General features: G+C 38.7%; 1 protein-coding gene across 10 annotated transcripts in view; it reads right to left on the bottom strand.

The window, feature by feature from the left end:
• The window catches only part of PCED1B (PC-esterase domain containing 1B), a 275,588-nt gene that overhangs the window by 174,164 nt on the left and 81,225 nt on the right, over window positions 1-20,199 (bottom strand). Inside the window, exon 3 of one of the 10 annotated variants that reach the window (XR_010835799.1) lies at window positions 8,418-8,560. The exons of the other annotated variants lie outside the window; for them this stretch is intronic. The gene's annotated coding sequence lies outside the window, so the exon portion shown is untranslated. Of the gene's footprint in view, window positions 1-8,417; window positions 8,561-20,199 lie in introns of those variants that run through there. 10 annotated transcript variants of the gene reach the window in all.

The raw sequence follows: 20,199 nt of genomic DNA, 5'->3' as shown, positions 1-20,199 counted from the left end.
TTAGCAACCGCTACTGTTTCTACTATTTCTATAATTTGCCTTTTCCAGAATGCCATATAGCTGTAATCATTCAGTATATAGTCTTTTCTAGTTGGCTTCTTCCATTTAGCAATATGCATTTAAGGTTCATCCATGTCTTTTCATGGCTTCAAACTCATTTTGTTTTATCACTGAATACTATTCCATTTTATAAATGTACCACAGTTTGTTTATCCATTCACCTACTAAAGGACATCTTGGTTGTTTCCAAGTTCAGGAAAGTATGATAGAGCTGCTATAAACATTGAAATGCAGGGTTTCCTGTGGCCATAATTTTCAACTCATTTGGGTAAATACCAAGGAGTACAATTAATGGATTGTACAATAAGTCTAAGTTTAGCTTTGTAAGAAACTGTCTTCTGAAATGGCTGGACCATTTGGCATTGCCACCAGCAATGAATGAAAGTTCCTGTAGCTCCACATCCTCTTCAGCATTTGGTATTGTCATTGTTTTGGATTTTGGCCATTCTAATAGGTGTCTCATTTTTGTTTTAGTTTGTCATTCCCTAGTGACATATGGTGTTGAGCATCTTTTCATATACTTATTTGCCATCTATAGCTTCTTTGTTAAGGTGTTAGATCTTTTGCCCATTTTTAAAGTTAGGCTGTTTGTTTTCTTATTGTTGAGTTTTGAGAATTCTTTGTACATTTTAGATATAAGTTCTTAATCAGATACATGGTTTGTAAATATTTTCTCCTAGTCTATGGCTTGTCTTTCCATTCATTTAACAGTGTCTTTTGTAGAGCAGAGGTTTTTAATTTTAATGAAGTTCCACTTAATTTTTCTTTCATGGATTGCACTTTTGATGTTGAATCTAAAAACTCATTGCCAAACACAAGATCACCTAGACATTCTCCTTTTATATTTTCTTAGAATTTTAGTTTTGCATTTTACATTTAGGTCTGTGATCCATTTTGAGTTAATTTTTGTGAAAGGTGTAAGGTCTGTGTCAATTCCTTCTTTTCTTTTCTTTTTGCCTGTGGATGGCCAGTTTTTCCAGCGCCATTTGTTGAAAAGATTATCTTTTCTCCACTGAATTGCCTTTGCTCCTTTGTCAAAGATGAGTTGATTAGATTTGTGTAGGTCTATTTCTGAGTTATTTGTTTTGTGCCATTGATATATTTGTCTATTCTTTTGCTAATTCCACATCACTATACCTTTAGAGTAAGAATTAAAGTCGGATAGTGGCAGTCCTCCAAATTTGTTCTTCTTCTTCAATATTGTGTTGGCTATTCTGGGTCTTTTGCTTCTCCATAAAAATTTCTTTTTAAAAAAATTATTTTACTTATTTTTGGCTGCGTTGGGTCTTTGTGGCTGCGTGCGGGCTTCCTCTAGTTTTGGTGAGCGAGGGCTACTCTTTGTTGCGGTGCGTGGGCTTCTCACTCCTGTAGCTTCTCTTATTATGGAGCACAGGGTCTAGGTGCACGGGCTTCAGTGGTTGTGGTGCATGGGCTCAGTAGTCGTGGCTCACAGGCTCTAGAGAGCAGGCTCAGTATTTTTTACGCACCGGCTTAGTTGCTCTGTGGCATGTGGGATCTTCCCAGACCAGGGATCGAACCTATGTGCCCTGCATTGGCAGGTGGATTGTTAACCACTGCGCCACCAGGGAAGGCCCTCCATGTAAACTTTAGAATCAATTTGTCAATAGCCACAAAATAACTTGCTGGTATTTTTATTAGAATTGAGTTAAATCTATAGATCCAATTGGAAAGAACTGATATCTTGACAATATTGACTCTTGTTATCCACGGAATACATCTCTATTGATTTAGATCTTCTTTTATTTCTTTCATCGGAATTTTGTAATTTTTATCAGCTAGATCTTGTATATATTTTTGGAGATTTTTTCCTTAAGTATTTCTTTTTCTTTCTTTTGTAAATGGTGTTAATGTAGATGGTGTTGTGTTTAAAATTTCAAATTCCAATTGTTCGTTGCTGGTATATAAGAAAGCAATTACTTTGGTATCATTCATCTGTATCTTACAACCTGTCTACAATCATGTATCAGTTTCAGGAGGTTTTTTGTTCTTCCTTTGGGATTTTCTACACAAACAGTCATGTTATTTGTGAGCAAAGACAGTTTTATTTCTTTCTTCCCAAACTGTATACCTTTTACTTCTTCTTTTAATCTTATTTCATTAGTTAGGACTTCCACTGCAGTGTTGGAAAGGAGAGGTGAGAGGAGGCATCATTGCTTTGTTCCTAATCTTAGGCAGAAAGCATATAGTTTCTATTAAGTATGAAGTTAGATGTAGGTATTTTGTAGACATTCTTTATCAGGTTGAGGAAGTTACCCTCTGTTCCTAGTCTGCTAAGGTTTCTTTTGTTTGTTTGAATTATGAATGGGTATTGGATTTTTTCAAATGCTTTTTCTACATTTACGGATATAATCGTATGATCACCTTTAGCCTGTTGATGTGATGAATTACATTTATTTATTCTCAAATGTTGAATCAGCCTCATGTACCTGGAATAAATCCTACTTCATCATGGTGTATATTTCTTTTTATACATTGTTGGATTTGATTTGCTAATATTTTGTTGAGAATTTTCACATCCATGTTTATGAGAGACATTGGCTTGTTTTCCTTTCTTTAATGTTTTTGTTTGGTTTTGCTGTTAGGGTAATGCTGGACTCATAGAATGAGTTAGGAAGTATTCCTTCAGCTTCTATTTCTGGAAGAGATTGTAGAGAATTGGTATTATTTCTTCCTTAAATGTGTGGTAGAATTCACCAGTGAATCCATCTGGGCCTGGTACTTTCTGTTTTGGAATATTATTAATTACTAATTCAATTTCCATAATAGATATAGGCTTTTCAGATTGTCTATTTCTCCTAGGTATGAGTTTTTGTAGACTGTGTCTTTCAAAGAAATGGTCCATTTCATCCAAGTTATCATATTTATGGGCATAGAGTTGTTGATAACACTCCTTTATTATTCTTTTAATATCTGTGGATCAGTAGTAATAACCCTTCTTTCATTTCTGATATTAGCAATTTGTCTTCTCTCTTTTTTTGTATACATTATATTTTAATGTGCAATTTGTATTATAAGTGAAAGCAGATATGTTTTCATATAGCTTTTTTTTTTTTTTTCTGCACCATATAGCATGAGGGATCTTAGAGTCCAGACCAGGGATTGAACCCACGTCCCTTGCAGTGGAAGCACAGAGTCTTCATAGCTGGATCACTGGGAAGTCCCCATATAGTCCCCAGTTTTATTTCTTTTATAAACCACAGAATTTATGTACTTTGCCTGTTTTCTATTTTATCTAAGGCTTATGATATATGAAATGTTTACCTTTTGCTCTGTCACACAGGCTGCAAATGTTTTTATTCCAGTTATTACTTTCCTCTTAATTTTCTGTTCATATTTTTCATACATAAGCTTTAAATAAAGTCTTTCAGTATTTTAAATGTTGTTTCTTCCTTTGCTATCATGCTAAATAATACCTAACATTCACTAAGTGTTTACTGTGCATCGGGCATTATATAAAGTATATAATACTTTACATACTTTATAGATAGAGTATAGATATATAGATATATAATTATATATAATATATATAACATAGTTATCTATAGTATATAGATAACTGTATATTATCTATGTTAAACCTCCAAGAACCCTTGTGGCAGGTATTATTATCTCCATCTTAAGGATTAGGAAACTGAGGCACAAGATGGTGAGCCTCTAGTTGCAGGTGAGCACAGAGCCAGGATTTGAAGGTAGGCACTCTAATACCAGACACTCAGCCCCTAAGCTTTACTGCCTCCCAGAGAAGTGCTACCACTTTAAGATGGTATGATTTATCAATATTTTTTAATAGTCTACATATTTTTCAAAAAGGACACTCAAACACTCTACTTTTAAAATGTCAAGATTTTCAAATTTTATAATATAGAGCTATATGTCATAGCTCTTGCAAATTTAAAAGAATTCATTTATTTTGGAACTGGAATTGATGCATTATGTACTTTGATCTTATGGAAAAGTGGACTGATAGAATATTGGAAGATGTGGGAGAAATTATGAGACAAGGAAAACTAAGCAATTTTTAAGAAAAGGCAATTATTAACTATAGGGAAAAAGCAAATGGTAAAGAGAAACCTCATGTTTACAGTGCACACATTGTTGTGAATGCTATTTGCATGGACATAATAAAGGGAAAAATGAATGTTTACACAAAACAAGTGAACGAAAGGTGAGGAAGTGGAAAATGGAGAAAGTGGAGCAGACAACTCTAGTTTTGGGGAGTTGCTATTTCTAAATGAATGTAGAACAATCAGAGGAAGAAGAAGGATTGGTAGAGCAAAAAAGGAATAGCCTTACAAGCATCAATTATTAGATGGAGTTGAGGGTAGACATAATAAATATGGAGAGAGATTGTTTCATTTTCTCATGATCTCCATTTTCTCCCTTGAGACATAGCTCCAACTTTTAGAAATATTCCTAAGACTATTAAAAAAAAGATTAAAACAAGTTTGTTTTCCTCTCATTCAAGAACACGTCTTCACTTAACAAGTTAAATACCTAATGCTAACAAATAATTCACAATACTCCAATGAAGACAATAACTTTAAATGGAATTACAAAACAGAATAAATGGACACTGTTATTTTTCAAGAGAACAATTTCATTTACTATCAAATTTTGCCACATTGTACCTTCCTCTGCTTCATTAAAACCCTGGCCATATATCACGGCTTTCCCATCCAAGGGACGTCTGATCTTTAAATAGCATGTGGAACTCCTACCACAGTGACCTTTCTTTCTGGCAGGTCATCTGACAATATTAGCTAGAGTACTTTGTTCCCAGAAGAGCAGGAGACCTTAATATTCGGAGAAGCTTTATTGTTGAAACAGCCTGAGCCGACTGCCAAAAATGACTGACTTCCTTTGCTCTGAAGAAGTTTCTCTCGTGTTTGCAATAAGTAGGTATCAAAGGGACATTTATGGGTCTAAACCAGTTCCGGTGCTTGTCAAGAGGGCCACCCTGAGATGAGGCAGGCAGTTGGGAGACAGATCTGTTTCAGGGGCATGAGAGGAAGTTTTCTGAAGGATGCTGGCAGCAAAGGGCAGGCAGCCAGTACTGCAGGGAGGTCTTAACACAACATGACCAAGTGTCCCTACAGGTGACAGAGCATAGCAATAGCATATCAGGAGCATATGATATTCAATGCCACGGTAGGAAGGCAGGAAACCAGAAATGCAGCTTAGTGAAGGTAAGAGCAAGGCAAGGCCCCAGCACCAGAGAGAAAGAGCAATGAAATGGGTTAAAAACAACAACTCAGAAAAACAAGTGCAATGATCACAATTGGGTCCCAAATGGCAGATTCTGAAATAAACTTGTAAATGCAATCAGCAAACGAGGTTAGAACCTTGGAAACTATACAGTTGCTTCATGTGATTTTATAGGATTGGAGAAGTGTGTTGATTCTCATACCGAAATTTATGTCACAAGGTGAAAACACAATTCTAACTTCCCAGTGAACCATGATTTAAGCTACACAGGGCTGAGTGTGTGGAAGTATGTCTTCGTCTCTAAGGGAGATAATAAGAAATGCTTGCAGTTTATGAAAGTCACCGATAATTTTTAATCTTTTTGTTTTGGAGGTCAGCCAAAATTCCAAATCTTTTACACTAACCATTGCAGTAATCCAGGTGAGTGAAGGTGGTGGTGATGGAGGGGATGGGGACAAGGTGATTGACTGAACAGTGACTGGAGGGGAGTGGGGGATGGGCGGGAATCATGAGCTGGGAGGTATTGTACAGAATGCTTACTTGGTGTTAGAAGATAAACTGAGGCATATTAAAACTTTTTAGTTTCTTTGAGAAAAAAATCAATTGGAATGGAGCAGCACCAGATGGGAAGTTGTTAGGAACCCTCCACCAACAGAAACTCTGGGAGAGGCTTTATAGGAAGAAGGTGGAAGCAAAGCAAGGAATTATTGGTTGACTATAGCTTAAAGCCTCGTTGGCTGTTTGTGACTGGTTGTCCTTAGGTTTGCATTTCTATTTGGGTTTGCTTACGTAGGCTGCCACGGCATTAGTGCCACCAGTCTTTTTTTAAAAAATAAATTTATTAATTAATTAATTTATTTTTTTTTGGCTGTGTTGGGTCTTCACTGTTGTGCACGGGCCTTCTCTAGTTGTGGTGAGCAGGGGCTACTCTTTGTTGCGGTGCACGGGCTTCTCATTGAAGTGGCTTCTCTTGTTGTGGAGCACGGGCTCTAGGCTCGTGGACTTCAGTAGTTGTGGCACACAGGCTCAGTAGTTGTGGCTCACGGGCTTAGCTGCTCTGCAGCATGTGGGATCTTCCCAAACCAGGGCTCGAACCGTGTCCCCTGCATTGGCAGGTGGATTCTTAACCACTGCGCCACCAGGGAAGCCCGGTGGCACCCGTCTTAATGGTCTCCTTGTTGAGTTAACTGAACACTGGTTTCTGGATTGGCTCAGACAACTGAGTCAGGGATGCCAGCACAGAGGAGGCACAGTCTGATGTCTGGAGTCAAAAACTGACTCCAGTTTTTATGCTCTGTATGAACTTGAGCCAATCACTTAACCTCTCTCAGTCTTTATCTGTAAAAACAAGAAAAATTCTACTTACAAAGTTGTGAGAGCTAAATGAGAGTTCATACCACTAACTTGACACATATACTGATAGTCTGTTAATTGCCAAACCCTGAATTCAAAGTCCAGTATGCTGGGAGAGACATGCAAAAACAATCAACACACTACAAAGGGGCAAGTGATAAGCACAAAAATATCAGCCTCCCTAAAGTGTTCGAGGAGCCCAGAGTCAGGTGCTCTGCTTACAGATGTGGGGAGAGGGGAATGGGTATTTGAGCCAGGCTTGAATGAATACGTTTCCACTAAAATGCATCTCCCCTGTGACCTTGGACAAATTAATCTCCAAGAGCCTCTGTTTCCTCTGTTGGGGATAATAATAGTAATCATCCCAAGGAGTGATTGTGAGGGTTAACTGAAATAATCCCTGAAGAATGCCCAGTACAGTGCCTGGTACATAGCAAGTACTCCAACGTTGGCTATTTTTATTAACATTATTACTATGGAGAACTCTGGGACTAAAGAGCTCTGATGAACTCAATGACATATCAAGGTCACAGCTAGTTAATAGCAGAGACTAGACTAGGATCCAGGCCACAATTTTATGCTCAAAACAAAAGTAGAGCTCTAGACTCATCCATCCTAGTTTTCCTACTGGAGATTCTAAAGAAAGTGTTGGATATTTTTGTGTAACATGGAAACTTAGCAACTTTTCCCAAATGAAGTTCTGAATGAAATCATTTAACATTTGAATGAGCTCATATGTAAAAGGATTAACCACTTTGACAGGTACTAAGTCTGCAGTACATATAAATTTACTTTTTCTTACTGGACGTCTTGGTTTTGCTTTTGTTTTTTTTCCAGGTTACATATTTCTCTTACTTCAACCCGCTAACCCCATTCTCTGAAGCCTATTTGATTTTCATATCAAAGGAAAATGAAAGCAAAATGGATAGGTTCTACTTGTAATCAACATCCGTTTACTGTCTCTTGTGGTTCAGAAGCTCTTTGCTAGCACTATGGAAGGAGACAAAGAATAGAAAAGATAGCCTCCATCTTTGAGACAGTTGCCGTTTTGTTTAAATAAACCAGATCTACATGCAAAGAGAAAACAATAATTCTATGATAATGTATAGATATTCCATGGTCATATGGGGTAGGTTGGACATGTTCACACAGAGGAGACAAAGTCAATTGGTGTATTGGGCAGGAGCTAATGAGGATGTATGGAGAGAAAAGAATCATCTCTTTGACCAGTTCTATGCTGGGTGTTCCGTATAGTATCTGGATAATTCTGAGCTCTAAAAATGGTAAAGACTGGCAAAGAGAAAGGCAGGCAGTGATTTTCATTAAGATCACCTGGTACTAAAGAAACAAACAAAGGAACCTGCACCCAGCCCCCACCCTCAGAGATCCTGTTTCCGTTTCCGGGGCAGGGAGCCCGGGTCCCCACACTCTATGAAAGCTCCCAGGTGATTCTAAAGTGCAACAAAGGCTGAGAAGCTCCACGTTGGCGCGAAGACCAGATGACAAATATTGGTAAGTCTGTGTAGAGAACTAATGCATATGAAAGGGTTTTCTAAATAACACACTACTGTGTGAATAAAGACTTACCATTGATTTTCTGTGTGGAGTTTGTACCTAGAGATCCCCTCAAATGACTTTGAACTAGTGCACTTCAAGTGCGGTGCTTATGCACTTCAAGCAGGATTCTGAGCACATTGTATTGAAGCGGGCGTGTGGGTTTGTGGGGCGGAGGGTGAGGGTGACCAAGAGAAATGCCAGGCAGGGCTGGAGGAACTGACCCATGAGTTCTTTTCTGTGGATTCCAGGTCTGAAGCAGCAGAAAGTTATGCCCAGGGCTTGCCAAACAGCTCAGGAGCCTTCTGTTTGGAGATTTCAAGGATGCCTATTTTGTCGTAGGGCTAGCTGAAGTGAAAATGCCAAGCTGGAGAGGAACAAAAGACGGGATTCAAGAGTTTGAGTCATAGTCCATGCTCATTAATTGTTTGCTGAAATGAAGACAAAATGTGGGATGATAATGTAGCACTAAAAAGAAGAGATGGGGCTTCCCTGGTGGCGCAGTGGTTGAGAGTCCGCCTGCCGATGCAGGGGACACGGGTTCGTGCCCCGGTCCGGGAAGATCCCACGTGCCGCGGAGCGGCTGGGCCCGTGAGCCATGGCCGCTGAGCCTGCGCGTCTGGAGCCTGTGCTCCGCAACGGGAGAGGCCACAACAGTGAGAGGCCCGCGTACCGCAAAAAAAAAAAAAAAAAAAAAAAAAAAGAAGAGATGGCCTAGCAAATTAGATCATGGTGTTTGGATTTGATGCTACTGGCATCAGAAAGCCATGATGTAACCTTGAGTAGTGTTTAAGGACCTGTAAACTACTGAAAATTGAAGAAATAAATGTGTCCAAGGTTATTCATCCCTTAAGAGGACTTTAAAGAAGAGTATTTTCATCATGAGAATAATGGTCACTATAATGGTTTATTTAAGCAAGACTGTGGACTCTTCTTTTCTGAACAGCTTTGCACCTTCCGGTAGGGCTGGTTGTTCATGTCACACGAGTGAATAATAGAGTTGGTCCTGAAATCAGTCTGTCCTGGGCTCACTAAGCCGTGCACCCGAGTGTGGGCTGCATCAGCCCAGATGAAGGGATGCCTTTTCCCACCTCACACAAAGGCACCCCATGGAGTAGTGGCAGCCCATCTCTGAAAGTCTGAAGACATAGTTAATGCTCTTCTGCTTAAGTAACCTCTTAAGGTCACTTCCAGACCTAGAGTAGGAAACGAATGATGTGAGCAATAAAGTGGAAGAAAGAAGAGAAGATAAAAATGATCAAATATAAGACGAAATGTAAAAGAACAGCAGAGATAAGATAAGTGGATTCTCCCCCCATGTCTTTCTGATATTGTGAATAAACACGGAGAGAAAATTCAGTGACCTAATAAATGGCAGAAATGAAAACGAGGCAAAATGCAACACAGAGGCATTCTGCAATAAGAAGCAACACGAATCTGGCATCTAAATCCAGCAATTGTATAACCGGGGCTAGAAAAAGTCCATTTTACCAGCAGCAAGTCTATTCTTAGAGAGAAAATATAAAATGAGTATGTTTCCAATGGTCCTCTGCACTTCTTTTCACTTTCATCCAAAATCCCTTCCTCCTCAGCCCATTCCAACACCTCAGTGGAACTGGATGGCTACTGCTAATGTTTTACGTTTCAATTTGGATGATGAGTTTCTATATTATGTTCATATCGGCAAGGCTCTGCCACTCTCACCTCTAACTGCTAACTTTTCTAGTACACAGTCAGAAAAGGAAGTCCTTAACTCTCACAAGCAGTTGCATCTTGAAACTGCCTAAGAAATGTCTCAAGCCCCTTTCAATTTCTAAGGAAAGCAGAATTTGCACATTAGAAACAGAGCTCACAACACCTAAGCAAAGAATTTCATAGAAATAAATCAGATTAGTTCAAAGGATATTTGTCTTTAGGCTCACAGTATATCCCACACTTTTCAATAGACCAAGAAGACCTGAGGTCAACACTCTGGATTCCTATCCCTATAAGGCTTTTGCATGGAACATCACTGATTCCTATGGGTTCCAGCTGAGGAATTTATAACATGATCTGTTTCCCTCGGGATTAGCCTTTGAAAACTTTTTTATTCATCCAACATTTAATAGATCCCCCACTGTGTTAGATGCTGGGAACACAAAGATCACTGAGGCATGGCTATTGCTTCCAAAGTCCTTATTTAGTAAGGGAAAACAGACATTTAATTTAATAAATGCCACAAAGTACTCTGGTGCTATGACATGTATGTCTGGGGAAGACAGGGGACACAAAGGACAAGGAGGTGCTCCAAGGCAGAGCAAACTGTGGGAATAAATAAAGCAGCCATGGGTCAAAGAGTTTGGGATAGTCAGGAGGATGCAGGTAGATCCAGTTGACCAATCGAAATCCTATCCTTGGAGCAGGTGGGATAAAGGATAGGTCCAGGTAGAAGAGGTGGCCGACGGGGCCAGTGGGAGTGTAACCCATAAAGCCACAGTCTTTACAAGACTTGGCCCCCATATGATGGTCTATAGTTCCCAGATATGCCTTCAATGAAGCCAACTTAATGTTTAAGAGCAATTCCAGGGGGTTGCCTGGGAGACAGAATGCTCAGACAGCTACTTCCCTAATGCCTCTGGTTCTCAGAGCTAAATTCCTGAGCATCTTTAGTCTCTGTCTTAACTGTGAAAAAAATAGATTTTAAAACATGAATTTTTAAACATTTTACTGTTTAGTGCTGGGTTTAACTGTTTAAACTTGTCACTGAATGAAGATGAAAAATTTGTTTCACTATATGATACTGCCTACAGTTAAAATGACATCTCTGTTTCTCTCTCCCTTATTCTCTCTCTTTTTGAAACTGGCTTAATAATTCCCTTGGAGTAGGGATGGGGGATTTTTATTAGTACCAGATCATTTCACCTGCCTTTTCTCCCTGAGATTTCCAGTTCCCTGACACTCGCTTTTCTTGAAAATTTCCATCCCTCTCTTGGTTTTCCATGAGCTTCCATGGTCTCTCCCTGTGAACACTGCCCCTCACTTTTCTAACTTCTTACCTGGAACCATATAACTAGATCCCTTAGCTAAATTTTTCTTCCTTCCATCCTCCCTTCCTTTCTTATTGAAATACAGTTGATATACAGTATTATGTTCGTTTCAGCGTACGACATGGTGATTTGACATTTAAATACATTATGAGATGATCACCACAGTAAGTCTAGTAAACATCTGTCCCCACAAAAAGCTATTATAGTACCACTGACAACATTCTCTATGCCATACGATATATCCCGGTGACATTTATTTTACAACTAAAAGTTTGTACCTCTTAATTCCTTTCACCTATTTAGCTCCCCATCCTCAACCTCCCCTCTGGCAAAACCACCTCCCCTCTGTATTCTTATGAGTCTGTTTTCATTTTGTTTTGTTTTTTAGATTCCACATATAAGTGAGATCGCACGGTGTTTGTCTTTCTCTGAGTTATTTCACTCACCATAATACCCTCTAGATTCATCCATGTTGTTGCAAATGGCAAAATTGCAAAATTTTATTCTTTTTTATAGCTAAGATTCCATTGTGTGTGTGTGTGTGTGTGTGTGTGTGTGTGTGACATCTTCTTTATCCATTCACCTATTCACGGACACTTAGGTTGCTTCCATATCTTGGCAATTGTCAATAATGCTGCAATGACCATAGGGGTGCATGTATCTTTTTGAATTAGGGTTTTGTTTCCTTCAGAGAATACGCAGAAGTGAAAATGGATAGTTGGATCATAGGATAGTTGTATTTTGAATTTTTTGAGGAATCTCCTTACTATTTTCCATAGTGGCTGCATCAACGTACAACCCACCAACAGTGAGAGTTCCCTTTTCTCCACATCTTCACCAATACTTGTTATTTGTTGTCTTTTTGATGATAGCCATTCTGACTGGTGTGAGGTGATATCTCATTGTGATTTTGATTTGCATTTCCCTCATGATTAGTGATGTTGACTATCTTTTCATGTGCCTGCTGTCCATCTATATGCCTTCTTTGGAAAAATGTCTATCCTCTGCCCATTTAAAAATTATATTTCTGGTTTATTTGTTGTTGAGTTGTATGAGTTCTTTCTATATTCTGGATATTAACTCCTTTTCAGATATGGGTGCATATCTTTTTTCAAGTGTTATATGTTCTTGTTGGATTGATCCCTTTGTCATTATGTAATACCCTTCTTTCTCTCTTGTTACAATCTTTGTTTTAAAGTCTATTCTGTCTGATATAAGTATTGCTACCCCAGGTTTCTTTTTATTTTTATTTACATGGAATATCTTTCTGCATCTCCTCACTTTCTGTCTGTGTGTCTTCAGATCTGAAGTGAGTCTCTTACAGGCAGCATATATATGGGTCTCATTTTTTTTCTAATTTTTTTAGCCATTCTGTGTCTTTTGATTGGAGCATTTATTCCAGTTACATTTAAAGTAATTATTGATAGATATGTACTTATTGCCATTTTATTAATTGGTTTTTGGCTGTTCTTGTAGTTCTTCTTTTTTCCTTTATTCTTTTCTAGTTCTCTTTCCTTATGATTTGATAACTATCTTTAGTGTTACATTTGGATTCTGTTCTCTTTATTGTTTTGTTTATCTTTGTAGGTTTTTGATTTGTGGTTACCATGAGGTTCATGTATAAGAACTTAGATAGATAGATAGATAGATGATAGATAGATGATAGATAGATGATAGATGATAGATATATAGATAGATGATAGATGATAGATAGATATATAGATAGATAGATGATAGATAGATGATGGATATATAGATGATAGATAATTTACTTTAAATTGATGATCTCTTAAGTTGAACACATTCTAACAGCTCTACATTTTTAGTCCCTCCCACCATGCCTTGTTTCTGACATCATATTTTACATCTTTTTATTTTTCTATATCCCTTAACTTATTGTAGATATCGATGATTTTACTACTTTTGTCTCTTAACCTTCCTATTAGCTTTATAAGTCATTGATCCACTATCTTTACTATATGTTTGCCTTTACCAATGAGGTTTTTCCTTTCATAATTTTCTTACTTCTAATTGTGTCCTTTTCTTTTGTGCCTAGAGAAGTTCCTTTAACACTTCTTATAAGGCTGGTTTAGTGGTGTTGAACTCTTTTAGCTTCTGCTTGTTGATAAAACTCTTTACGTCTCCTTCAATTCCGAAGGATAACCTTGCTAGGTAGAGTATTATTGGTTTAGGCTCTTTCCTCTCATCACTTGGAATGTATTGTGCCACTCCCTTCTGGCCTACAATGTTTCTGCTGAAAAGCCAGCCAATGGTCTTACAGGAGTTCCCTTGTTTGAAACTTGTTGCTTTCTCTTGCTGCTTTTAAAAGTCTCTCTTATCTTCAATATGACATTTTAATTACAAAGTGTCTTGGTGTGGTCCTCTTTGGGCTCATCTTGTTTGGGACTCTTGCTTCCTGGACCTCATTGTCTGTTTCTTTCCCCAGATTAGGGAAGTTTTCAGCTATTATTTCTTCAAATAAATTCTCTGCCCTTTTATGTTTCTCTTCTCCTTCTGGGACCCCCATAATGCAAATGTTAGTGTGGCTGATGTTGTCCCAGAGGTCCCTTCAAGTACTCTTATTTTTTAAATTTCTTTTATTTCTTTTCAGCTTGGTTGATTTCCACTACTCTGTCTTCCAGATCACTGGTCCATTCTTCTGTATAATCTAATCTACTTTGATTCCCTGTAGTTTTTTTGTATTGTTTTCATTATTGTATTCCTCAGCTCTGATTTGTTCTTTTTTATATTTTCTAACTCTTCTTTGAAGTTTTTACTGTGTTCATCCATGCTTCTCCTGAAAATGGTGAGCATCTTTATGATCATTACCCTTAATATATTGGGTAGATTTCTTGTCTTTGTCTGAGGTTTTGTCTTATTCCTTTGTTTGAAACATATTCCTCTGTCTCCCAATTTTGCCTAGTCTTTTATTTTATTTCTGTGTATTCGGTAGGTCCGTTTCATCCCTTGACCTTGAATAAGGGGCCTTATGTAGGAGAGGTCCTATTGGGCCCAGCAGCACACTCCCCTTGTCCAATGGAGCTAGATGCTCCATGGGTATCCCCTTTGTGGGCTGCATGTGCCCTTCCGTTGTGGCGGTGCTGATTGCTGACCTGCCTGGCAGTGTGGCCTGGCTACACACAGCTACTGTGGGTTTGCTAGTGGATGGGCTGGTTCCCTAGGTGGCTTACTGTGTGGCTTGACAGTTTGTGGCTGCTGCAGGCTTGCTGATGAGCAGGGCAAGTCCTTAGTGCTAGTAGGCTAGAGGGAGGATTCCAAAATGGTCCTTGCCAGCACTGGTGTCAGCACGGAAGAACAAGAGGTCAAAAATGGCTGCTGTCAGAGTCTCAGTCTCCAGGAGGAGTCCCAGCTGCCACCTGCCTCTCCAAGATGCTCGCCAAGATCAGCAAGGTCTGATCCAGGCGCCTTTCAAACTACTACCTCTGTGCTGGGACTCAGAGCATGTAAGATTTTGCATACACTATCTAAGAGTGAAGTTTCCTATAGCCCTGTAGTTCTTCCAAAGTAAGCTCAGTTTGTTTTCAAAGCCCGACTTTCTGGGGGCTTATCTTCCCAGTGCTGGATTCCTGGGCTGAGATGCCCAATGTGGCACTTGGATCTCTTGGTCCTTGGGGCGAATTTCTACAGTCATGATTTTCCTCCTATTTGTGGGTCAATGACCTGGGGACATGGGTCCTGACTAGATCATGTGTCTGCTCCTCCTACTCATCTTGTTGTGGCTCCTTCTTTATATGCTTAGCTGTGGAAAATCTTTTCTGCTAGTCTTCAAGTTGTTCTCATAGACAGTTGCTCTGTAAGAGGTTGTGATTTTGGTTTGCTCTTGGGAGGATGTGAGTTCAGGGTCTTCCTACTCCACCATCTTGACTCCCCCCTCCTTTACCTAAATTTCTGAGGGCTTCTGAAGAATGTGAATGTGCCCCATTAATTGGGGCAGCACTGCTAACATGCCAGCTGCAGAGCAACAAAACCATCCATCTTCATATTTGCTTCCCATTGCCTCCCCTAAGCCATTTCCCCTTCTTCTTGTGTGTTTAGATGGTGGGTAGAGATCCCTTGGTCACAGGGAGAATTGTCCCTACCCCAGGCACAACGATGAATTAGGTCCAAACCAGTCATGGAAATCCACTTCTCCTTGGCCATTGATTGTTCTAAGTTTAGACATCTGACCCACATCTGGCCAATGGAATGTAAAAGGAAATCTGGAGACCACCTAAGATAAGGTTTTGTGATGATGTTTGTGATAAGTTTCCTACAGCTGTTATAACAAAATGCCACAAACTGGTCAGCTTAAAACAACATATACATATTCCCGCACAGTTCTGGAGGTTATCAGTCTGAAATCAAGGCTCTACGGAAGACTTCTGCCTTGTCTTTTTCTCATCTCTGATGGTTGCCGTTCCTTGGTTTGTAGCTTCCTCTGCCTCCGTCTTCAAGTGAGCATCTTCTTTCCATGTATTCTTTGCATTTCCTCTCTGAGTCTGTCTCTGTTTTCTCTTCTTACAAGGTCAGTTATTGGATTGGGACCACCCTAATTCAGAATGACCTCTCTTAATTAATTACATCTTCAAAGGCCCTATTTCCAAATATGGTCATATCCACAGGGTTAGGACTTCATCACACTTTTTGGTGGACACAATTCAAACCACAAGGCCTTGTTCCCTTTTCACTTTACCTTCTTGGAAGTACAGCAGCCATCTGATGACTATGAGGTTATAGGCCTGAAAAGAGTCTACAATTTGCAGATGGTGGAAAGGAAAGCTAAGGAAACGGTAGGTGTCTAATAGCATCATAGCATCTAATAGCATCAACTGCCAGCAACCAGTAAATGGTTGCTGGCAGTTGAACTACTGCCAGCAACCATTTACTTCTAGACCGCTTGATTTGTCAGAAAATGACCCTGAGCTATTAAGTCACTGCCAGGTTTTTTGTCACTTGTAGTAAAAAAATCCTAATGGATACACCAAAATCTCCCTAGTTCATAACAAAATTATAAAAATAAGTAAGGTAGTAAAATTTTCATAGAGCAAGATTCATTAAATTTAAAGGATATTTTAAAATTCTGAAGTTATGTCATTCTCACTTTTTTGTTATTAAAATATGCTTTCTTTTATGAAATGATGGTGATTGTAGAAGGTCATTTGTTTTTTAGCATCCTTACTTGGAGAAGGAAAGGAGGAAGGAAGGAAGGAAAGAATGAATGAGTGAATGAATGAAAGACAGAGGAAAAATTCTGGAAAGTTAGTTTTTCTCTAATTTTCAAACATTTTTTCTTTTAGCTTTTGAAATCCAAAAGTCTGTGATGATAAAAATGCTGCTGAATTTGCCTTGAAACCTAGAATTAGTGATATGCTGCTCATGAGAGTAGGTGGTTAAATTTCCAGGAAGTGGCTTGACATCACCTTGGTAACTTGAAATCTGACATGATGGGAGTATTTACATCATGGAAATCTGCAGATGCTATAAATCCAATCCCTTCTCCCACAGCTGGTTGTTTTCCAGCACAACACTGCCCCATACCTGCCTCTTGCAGGTGTCCAGGGGGTAAGCATGCAAGGGACAACTCATACCGACTAAAAAATACATGAGATTGAGATGGACCTAATTCAGTAACTTAAAACTTTACAATGTAAAATATTGTCTCTCATTGCTTGTTGAGTTATCTGACAGTCCATTTCCCTCATGAAAATATTAGCTCTGCCTCAGCAGGAACCACATCTGGTCTATTCAAACAATATCCTCACTGCCTGCCACAGCACGTAGTGGGCTCTGGGGTCCTCATTTTCCTAGGAATCATTATCAGAGATTCCACAGTCATCAGGATGCTTAGGGAAGCAAAAGTTATCGTAACATAAGAATATGTACCAGTGAGGGATCTGTAGACAAACGAATCCCTGCCTCACGGGGTGTACATTCTAAGATGGCTAAGTGGAAAATGCAAGTAACAAAAGTACCATGTAATTTCAAGTAGTGAAAATCACAAGAGTGTGAGTTTTAAACAATCTACTGTAGTATGTTCAGTTAAACACTGGTTCAATGGGAGGTTTATAGGTGTTGAAAAAATTTAAATGGTTCTGTAGGCAATACATTTGGGGAATGTTGGTCAAACCAAGTTAAATCGGTATCTTTATTGCTAAACTACTCTGAGTCTTGAATATGATACTGTGAATCTTTAATTTGTGGTAGTGAATCTTTACTTTGACCATGGAATCCATTTTTGAGTGCATCACATATAATTAGTGTTCCACAGAGCATATTTCAGGAAACACGAGCACATTGTCATCTTAGATTTCTTGAAAGGTTTATGTCGATTTCCTTGAGGGGCTTTCTATGAGGCATTAAAGCAAAATATATTTAGGAATTCCACCCCCAGACAAACCAGAGAAGTTTTTATAGGTATATTCTGCCCACCTTTTTACAGATACGGAATCATCAAGACATGAACACTTACCTATTATAATTTTAGAGTACAGCGGTTACAGGTATTCCACATTTCCTTAATTGGGAAAAAGTTCACTCTCCTCTCTAATTGGATAATTAACACTCCCAATATATCAGATATGTTATTTAATCAAAATGTTAATTTTCTTTATGTCAACTGTTTTTCAAATAGTATAATGAGTAAAAACCATCTTTTCAATCATGACGAGAAAGAAAGAGACCTCAAAGCCATTTTAACTTAGCATTTGGTTTTCAGGCAGACCTGAACTCCCTCCATCCCAATGAGACATTCCATTTCCATTTACAATCTCTGGAGTGATAAGTATCAAAATCACATTTGTTTATATGGCCTCGTTTTTTTCACATCCTTTCAGACAACTGAATGTTTCTGCTCGTAAGGCAGCGTGGTGTACTGATGAAGAGCTGAGGCTCTGGAGGCAGCTTGCATTCAAGTTCCAGCTCTTCCATTACTAGCTGTGTGGCTGTGTGCAAGTTACTTAAGCCTCAGTCTTCCTCAACTGTGCAATGGGAATAATAGCAATAACATCTGCCCCTGAGTTACTAAAAGGCTTAAAAAAGATAATACGTATAAAGCACTCAAGGTAGTATTATAGCTCTCTTAACAAGCGCTTAGATCTATTATTATAGTGACTCACTACCATGCACCTTTGAATTCCAAGCCCTCTCTTTCTTACCCAGCTAAGTCAAAGAAATAAATTCATTTCCTCTAACAGGTTCCTCACTAGGAGGCTCTTCCAAGCTTTCAGTCATTTCAGCTGCTCTTTTCTGAACGAGCTTCAAGTTTCACTGGCTCTCTTTAGTTTTAGGATTTCTAACTGAGCTCACTGCTCTGAAAAATGCCTGCGTAGAGAAACAGAACCATTTGTGATTTCAAAATTACATCAAACTGTTCTCTGAAAAGGTTTGTGAAGCCTTCAGCCTTTCTGTTGTCAGTGGGAGTGGACTATTATTAGCATCCAGTTCTGCACGGATCTTCTTGGATTCAGTTCTGATTTTGAAGGGGGGAAATTACAGGATGTTTCTTGTGACAGGACTAAGATCGCAGAAGGGTTGGAATGATGGCTAATGATGGTCTGTCTTCTGTTTAGCACTGATAAAAAGTTGAGTTGTTTTACTTTTTTTTTTTTTTTTTTCAGGAGAGGGGATAAATTAAGCTGAGGAGGTTTAAGAAGTTCTAGGTTTAAAAGAATTTCGAGATTCAACATTCTTTCTACTATATTTGGTTTTTCTATGTCATTGTACTCAATCAAGAGAATACAGTGGAAAACACCTTCACTAGCCAGAACTCAACTCCCTGAAACCATGATTTAAATAGATTAGAAATACAAACTTCCTGAGAAAACATCAAATAACATAAAGCTAGCTGACCTCAGTGATTAATCAAAAATCAACTACAAGGGTATGTCCGTGTATAAGTTAAGTCAACCCAACCTCCTATTCCTTATACATATAACATTGTATTAAAATTTAATCTCCATGAAAGATATGTTTGTCTGTTTTGTTCTCTGTTATGCCCGCAGCCTCTAGAAGAACACTTGGCACATAGTAGGCATTCAGTTGATATTTATCAAATGGATTGATGAATGAATGAAAACAGTATGTTTGGTACTGGAAAGATAGGAAGTGATAGTTCAGAATTATGAAGCAGAGGCATTTCAAGGTCTGTAATAATCAACATAATATCAGTAATGTTGGAATGGAATTGGTCCTCTTCAAGCAGAGCAGTTGACTTGTAAAGTATTAGGAAAGATATTGATGAAGTACTGACTTTTTAAAAGAAATGATTGATTAACCAGAAATATCATTTCATCTGAACGGTCTACCGATTCCAATTAATTGAGGCTTCAAGTTGAAGAATAAAGGTGCAGACCTTGCATTTAGTAATAAAACTTTATGAAAATCCATCCTTCAGCTAAGCATTCCCAGATGTTCTGATGAGTTTGATGGTCTCTTGTTTTATCTCTGAGAAGCGGCCACCCCAATTTAAACTCCATATTAATTTTCTGGAACTTAATTGTGACTAGCTAACATTGGCACAGAAGGTCCTGTCTGAGCCTTTCAGAGATGCAGAAGATGAGAAGCAGGAAGGGAAGATGGAGATTAGGTGTTAGGATCTAAACTGTGGATGCAACCTCAGGGTAGCTGACTGAGCTCTTCATAAAGCAAATTATGGCAATGCTTCCATTTGTAATTTGTATTGTCTGGGTACAACTTTGTATCATTAATCCTTCTTTACTTTTCAAAATTAAAAATGATAGGCAATTGCCTCGGGGGCTTTTGTAAACAATGGTATTGGCATTTTTGTATCATTCAGCATGAAGAGAGTTAACCTTACATTAATTTCATGAGTACATTTGAGGTGCCTTCCCCCTCTTCTATTTTTTTTCCTTTATTTTTTGAAATGGTGGCAGAGCTATATGGGATATTTGACTGCTGTTTCATTATTTGAAAGTAAACCTGATCTAATCTGGCCTCACCAGTCCGTGGAAGTTCCTGTGGC

Source organism: Kogia breviceps, chromosome 12 (assembly GCF_026419965.1).
Source record: "Kogia breviceps isolate mKogBre1 chromosome 12, mKogBre1 haplotype 1, whole genome shotgun sequence".
In the NCBI taxonomy this organism is placed as follows: Eukaryota; Metazoa; Chordata; class Mammalia; order Artiodactyla; family Physeteridae; genus Kogia; species Kogia breviceps.
This window is presented reverse-complemented; position numbering and strand designations above follow the sequence as displayed.